The sequence below is a fragment of the Calypte anna genome, chromosome 4A (genome assembly GCF_003957555.1).
Source record: "Calypte anna isolate BGI_N300 chromosome 4A, bCalAnn1_v1.p, whole genome shotgun sequence".
NCBI classification, from domain to species: Eukaryota; Metazoa; Chordata; class Aves; order Apodiformes; family Trochilidae; genus Calypte; species Calypte anna.
The window spans coordinates 41,482,924-41,488,923 of NC_044248.1; the positions used below are offsets into that span (position 1 = coordinate 41,482,924).

General features: G+C 49.8%; 1 long non-coding RNA gene across 1 annotated transcript; it reads left to right on the plus strand.

The window, feature by feature from the left end:
* Window positions 1-2,202: 2,202 nt before the first annotated feature.
* LOC115598253 lies at window positions 2,203-5,560 on the plus strand. The gene is made up of 3 exons (XR_003987528.1): window positions 2,203-2,334; window positions 3,280-4,578; window positions 5,355-5,560. It is a non-coding gene; the product is annotated as an uncharacterized LOC115598253 (long non-coding RNA).
* Window positions 5,561-6,000: the final 440 nt, after the last annotated feature.

Here is a 6,000-nt window from a genome sequence, read left to right on the forward strand (position 1 = left end):
TCCAGGGCACCAGAGCTCCTCCTGCACTGCTACCCCGCAGGGGATAGAGCCAGCACCTTGACAGCAGAGTGGGACTGGGTGACCCCAGCTGAACCCCCCACCACCACCACACTGTGGTGTTTCTTACATCTCTGTTTTAGGAGACTGCCTACAGAGAATACAGTGAGAAATGAGGTCTGATTTAACTCCAGGAAGTAATGGCAAAGGAGCAGACTCTGCTAGACGTAAACAAGCGAATCAGACATCTAAACATGAGATAGAAAAAACTGGGGGAGTCTGAAGTCTTCCATCATTGCAAGACATTGAGAGTGCTAGAATATTCTAGCTGTTCACCACCATCACCTCCTACTCAGAACCACTGCCCAGTGGAGGCCCTTCAGTTCACTAGCAACCACGTACTAGTTAAATGATTATGTGAGCATTAATTTCATAGATAATCTGACAGGAGCCATTCAGCAAAAATACTTAAATATATGTCAGTGAGGTTCATTTTTGGAGTTCAGTTTACCAGAGTTTTTAAGTCTCTGAATCCTGGCTGGTGAAGTTACACATTTCAAAGTCATCTCACTTTTTATCAGTGAATTCTTTTCTTTTTGTTATGTACAGTGTCAGGAAACCATTGTAAGAAAAGAGAAAGAATGAAGAGAAATAAGGAAAGAATGAAGAGAAGTAAGGAAAGAAAGAATGAAGAGAAATAATTTCTTCTCTCTGCTAATTCAGTTGCAGAGTGTGTCCATCTCCTTTTGGAGATGAATTTCTGGTGCGTTTCCTGTGTTCAGAACCCCAAAAATCTTTTCTCTCACAAATACACAGCACTCCTAAGTGTTGTGTGGAATGCAAGGCACTTAGGGCATTGCTTTTTTTTTTTTTTTTTTTTTTTTTTTAGTATTTATCAGGTTTTTTTTAATTTTTTTTTTTTTTAGTTTTCAGGATAATCGAGCAGAAAGGATTTTTCTTATATACTGAGAGAGAAAGCAATAGTAAAGAGCTGTGCACAGACAATCCTTGAAACAGCATTGTAGCAAGAATTGTTCCGTCTCATCTGAGGAAAACTCTGTACATGTTCTGATTTTAATACTGATAAAGCAACACAGAGATCTGCTTCATCAGCCTGTTTTGCCATAAATACCTCTTTTTTCTTTCCCCCCTGAAGAACGCTCAGGAGTTTAGCCTGAAGCACGAAGGCTGTGACGTTTTGTATGAACTGCCTCACTTGGACATGAGGAGCAGCTGAACTGTTTTTTCAGTAGCTTTGCTGTGCCTGCAGTTTGGCAGACAGCTGCCTACAGAAGGAGAGTCTGAGGAAAGAGGATTTCAGAGAGCAGAAACGAGAAATGTGCCGCCCTGTCACGCAGCAGCAGGGTCAGCTGAAAGAGGCATTTTAAACGTGGGCTCCCAAATGATTTTGAGATTAGAACTTTTTGTCAAATTGGTATTTGACTCGTTCTGTTACACTTACGTTGCCTCACGTACTTAAGCTTTTGCTGCCTCAGGTGGCAGATCTGGACACGCGAGCCTGAAGAGAGCAGAGAGACAGCGTGTGTTGTCTTTCGTCTATTTGCAAAATAGAGGCTTGAAGAAGTAGCTTAGACAGAGGAAAGGCGATGTTGTCTTGTTTGACCGACTAGTTCAAGCAACATTACGGTGACTTGAGACAAAATGGCGCCGTCATCGCACTTCAGTATTGCGCTGTGTAATTCGATGAAGCCTCTAATAATCAGGCTACCCCGGAAAGCTGCAGTAGCGGCTTAGTGCTTACTTAGCACTGAAAGAGCAAAGAGAATTGTCCTATTTTTCTTCCGCAGCCTTGACGCAGCCAGGGGCAGACCCGCGGGAACATGGCCGCTGCCCTCACAAACGCCAGTCCGGAGATCACAAAATGGCGGACGCCCTCAGCCTCGCGCCCTTATATTGCCGCCCTGAGCAGCAGCAGCGCTGCGGACGTAGAGGGCCGTGTGCAGAGCCGAGTGTAGGGCCGTGTGCAACGCCGAGTGTAGGGCCGTGTGCAGAGCAGCACGCGCCGCGCCCAGCGGCGGGAAAAGGAGAGGCGGGAAAAGGGGAGGCGGGAAAAGGGGAGGCGGGACCCCTGTTTAACAGACAAGTTACCCAACCAATGGGGTGCCCGGAGCTGGGGGAGAGGCTTCGGAACCACGACCAACGGGTCACCGCCTGTCAGGTCCGAGCAGGCTATAACACAGAGCCCTGGGAAGGGCGTGTCCGTTTTCCAGAGATTGTTTTGGGATGGGTGACAAAGCACCCTGCGGGTGCTGGGACACACTGCCCTCAACCTGCTTCGGGGGGCGAATCTCCGGGCTGAGATCTGTACTCCTTGGGGTGAGTGGTTCCGTCTGTTGGGTCTTTGGAGTTGGAGGTTTTTTGGCTTTTGTTGCCCCAGTCCTGTCTCTGCATCCTTCTAAAAGAACACGTGGAGAGGGTTGTCAGGCATTGGAATGGGCCAGGACAGTGGTGGAGTCACCATCCGTGGCGGCATTTGAAAGGCGTTTGGACCTGGTTCTTAAGGAGGTGGTTTCGTAGTTGACTGTGGTGTGGGTCACAGGCTGGACCGGATGATCTTGGAGGTTTCTTCGACCTAAACATCCCGGTGATTCTGGAAAAAGCGGCATTCTGTGGGGCTGCATCCCCCCGAGCTGGCATCCCAACTTGGGATTGTTTTGGTCCATCGAAATTTTGGGTCAGTTTGATGCGGGTGTCTCCGGGCTGGTGGTTCTGGTGGCTCGCTCCCTGGTGGGTAAGGGGCTGCGGCGGTTCCGAGGGTCTTCAAAGGGTGGGGGGGAGGACGCGGTATCGAAGCGAAAAGCGGTTCCGATGGGCGGGTGACCTGTTAATAACATCCCGAGTGTCTTGTTGGGCCGGGGGTGCGGACCCCGAGGTTCGGGGGCAGCCTGATACCTTTCCGGGGAGCTTGCGGAAGGGACGCGGCATCCCGGCGGGATACGGGAGCGGGCGGCGTGGGCTGACGGTGGATCTGAACTGCTTCCCCTATGGTACCCTCGAAGGGCCATGGATCCCCGTTGGGAAGTCCCTTGGGATCCGCGGGTCCCGCCCCTGGCAGCCGAACCCCGCGCTGCCACTCGGTTTCCATGGTTACCGGACCGAGCTCCGTCGCCAGGAAGGGTCCCGGCGGTTCCCCCCTTGAGCGTCGGGAGATTCGGTTTGCTCCGGAGTGTGTGTGGGGGTTGTACTGAATGCTTGAAGTCCTTTAAACGTCCAGGGAGGTTAAGGGAGGGAACGTGTCACCAATTTTTGGGTGTTTTGCAGGAGAACAGCGATGTGACCACAGCGCTGGTTCCAGTAAAGGTGAAATGATGCCAGGAGAGGGGGGGTGTCCCTGCTGTTCCTGTCTGCCCACTGCACACCAGAGCTGCTCTCTCCACGGGTGTATGTAAAGACCCCATGAAGCCGCCAGGAGATGAGGAGGAAGCTTTGGTGCCACCTAGGGAAGGAAACCATGGCAGCCCAGGCGAAAAAGCCACCTGAATCAGAGGAGCAACCTGCAGCATGGGACACAAAATCCCCACTGCTGAGCTGAGCCCAAACTGACCATCAGTGGAGACAAGTGTCCCTGGGATCTCCAGAATTCCTGCTCCAGTCCCAGGCATTTCTCAGCATTCTCTTCCACCTCTCCCAGGAGCTGTGCCTTTTCTCTGCAACCACTCCCAAACCTGGAGGATGAAAAAGAAAGGAGAAATTAAGAGCAGCCAGCAGCAGGGTGTACTTTAAGGGTCCTGTGTCATCCAAAACCACTGGACACCTAATTGCGGGAGACCATGTTGGAGGCAAGGACAAAGCCCTGTAGCATGTCAGGGAGAAGCCTCTTCCACTAGCTCTGGCTTTGATGTGGGCAATAGTTTGGTGCCCATTACACAGGTGGGAGAAAGGCGCACAGGAGCGTTATGGATGAGCGTCGGCTGGGAAGATGAACAGGAACATCCTGTGATGTGATAATCCACCTGGATGGTGTGGAGTTCAGCACTCACATGGACATACTCTGTGCCTGTGGTCAGCACTTCAGGTCACTGTTTCACATCAGGAGGTGGCTGTAAGCATCGTTTCTGCATCTGATTCCTGCTTCCTCAGTGCAGCTCCAGCACTTGCCTGAGAGCTGAACCTTCTCCAGCATTTCTCCTCAGTTCCGGTACCCGCCTGGACACAGAAGGACAAAGCAGTATTTCTCCATCTGTCACACACCCTTGGCATAGCTCCAGGGCTTATCAGGGAGCTGAATTTTTTTCCTCAGCATTTCTCCACAGTCCCAGTGGATGTGAAAACTCTGGCAGTTGTGTCCTCCAGACCCTTGGATCCAGTGCAGGGCTGGGAGCCTGGCCAGCCTGGTTTATCTGCCACTGGGTGGGAGGTTTCTCCTTCCACACCCAGCCTTATTCTGCGGTGGGCTCACCTGGAATGAAGGTGGCTGACACTCCCTCTTTTCCTCCCCGTTTACCGTCAGAGGCCAGGACTCCTGTGGAAAACACCCAGCTAGTAAAACCAGGAATAAATCCAACTCTGCTTGGAGACATCCTGGACACTGACAGATGATTGCTGCTGCCCTAAGCTGTGGTAAGTAACAACCTTCATGTTCATCTGTCCCTTCAAGGAGGGGATCAGGTGATACATCCCAAAGGCTGGAAAAGTGGGGAGGTTCTTTTTGGATCCCACAAGGACAAATTAAAGACAACACAGTAATGGGGTGCAATTAACACAACTCCTTGAACACACAGAGAACTGGTAGGCATTAAAACTGGAGTTGTTCACTTAATCCTATAGACAGATAGAAAAGGGAAGAAAGGGAAATTCCCCCACTCTGGGAAGTTTTAATTTAAGTCTCAGCACAACAGGATGCTCATTCATATTGTATAAATGATAATACTACCAGGGATGGACCAGATGATCCTTGAGGGTCCCTTCCAACCTGACATTGTATGATTCTAGTATTCCTATGATTCTATGAAATAAATTAGGAGAGACAGAAGAGAAAAAAAGCTCAAAAAAGCCAATCATTGCTCACTTGCTCTGGGAAGTTCCCCCAAGTGGCCAACTCCCTTATAGTTTGCACAAAGAATCAACAGTCTCCAGCTTTGTCTTTTCCCTTAGTGGTTTCTTCCCAAGCTTTATGGCCTCCCCTCTTACCACAGAACTGTCTCAAGATCTTCCTGACTTCTTGAGACAAATGCAGAACTGGTTCTGCCCATTATAGCAGGGAGTGCACAGAGTTTCAAGACCTCTCTGTCCGTGCTCTGTACTTAATGCCCACAGAGCAGGTGTTAGGGCTGTTTTCAGTCTGTTAATAATTTGGCTAAAAGCCTATTTCAACTCTGCACCTTTGGCATTCACAGGTTGGAGGATCTGATGGAATCAACCAGCTTTGGAGCAGGGAAGCATCCAGCCTGGCTACAGAACCCACAGCGTGTTCAGTCCCCACCTTTGGCATGGAAGTGGTGGATGATTTGGTAAAAGTTGATGACTTTAATGAACTTTTGCTACTCCTCTCAACACTGTTGTTACAATGAGAAGACCAAAGCCTGCTGTGGTGTTCAGGGAAGGGCCATAACCTGCAGTGCTCTGAGCTGCTGTGTGATACCAGCTCTAATTAATATCTGCTTAACTATGCTGGCAGATGAAACTTACCTAAAAACTCTTCAGCTGAAGTCAGGTTCAGTTTTTCAAGCAGCCTGTATAAACAGCTCCACTTGCCTAATAAAGTCTTATGAGCACGAAAATGTATTCACTTATTCTGAAATCAAAACAATTTTATTAAACTTGGTGCTGTTTCCCTTAGCCAGAGCTGGAGAAGTGTGCTGCTGCCTGCTCAAGCCCAGCACTGGCATCTCTGATGTGAGGGTACAGACAAAATGGGGCACAGCATTCACAAACCTGGATGTTTCTGCCAGCCATGAAGCTGTGCTCTCCTAAAAGGAGACAGCCACCACCCCTCATACCCTCTTACCAGCACCAAAGGGCTGCATCCTGCTGCCTAACTGC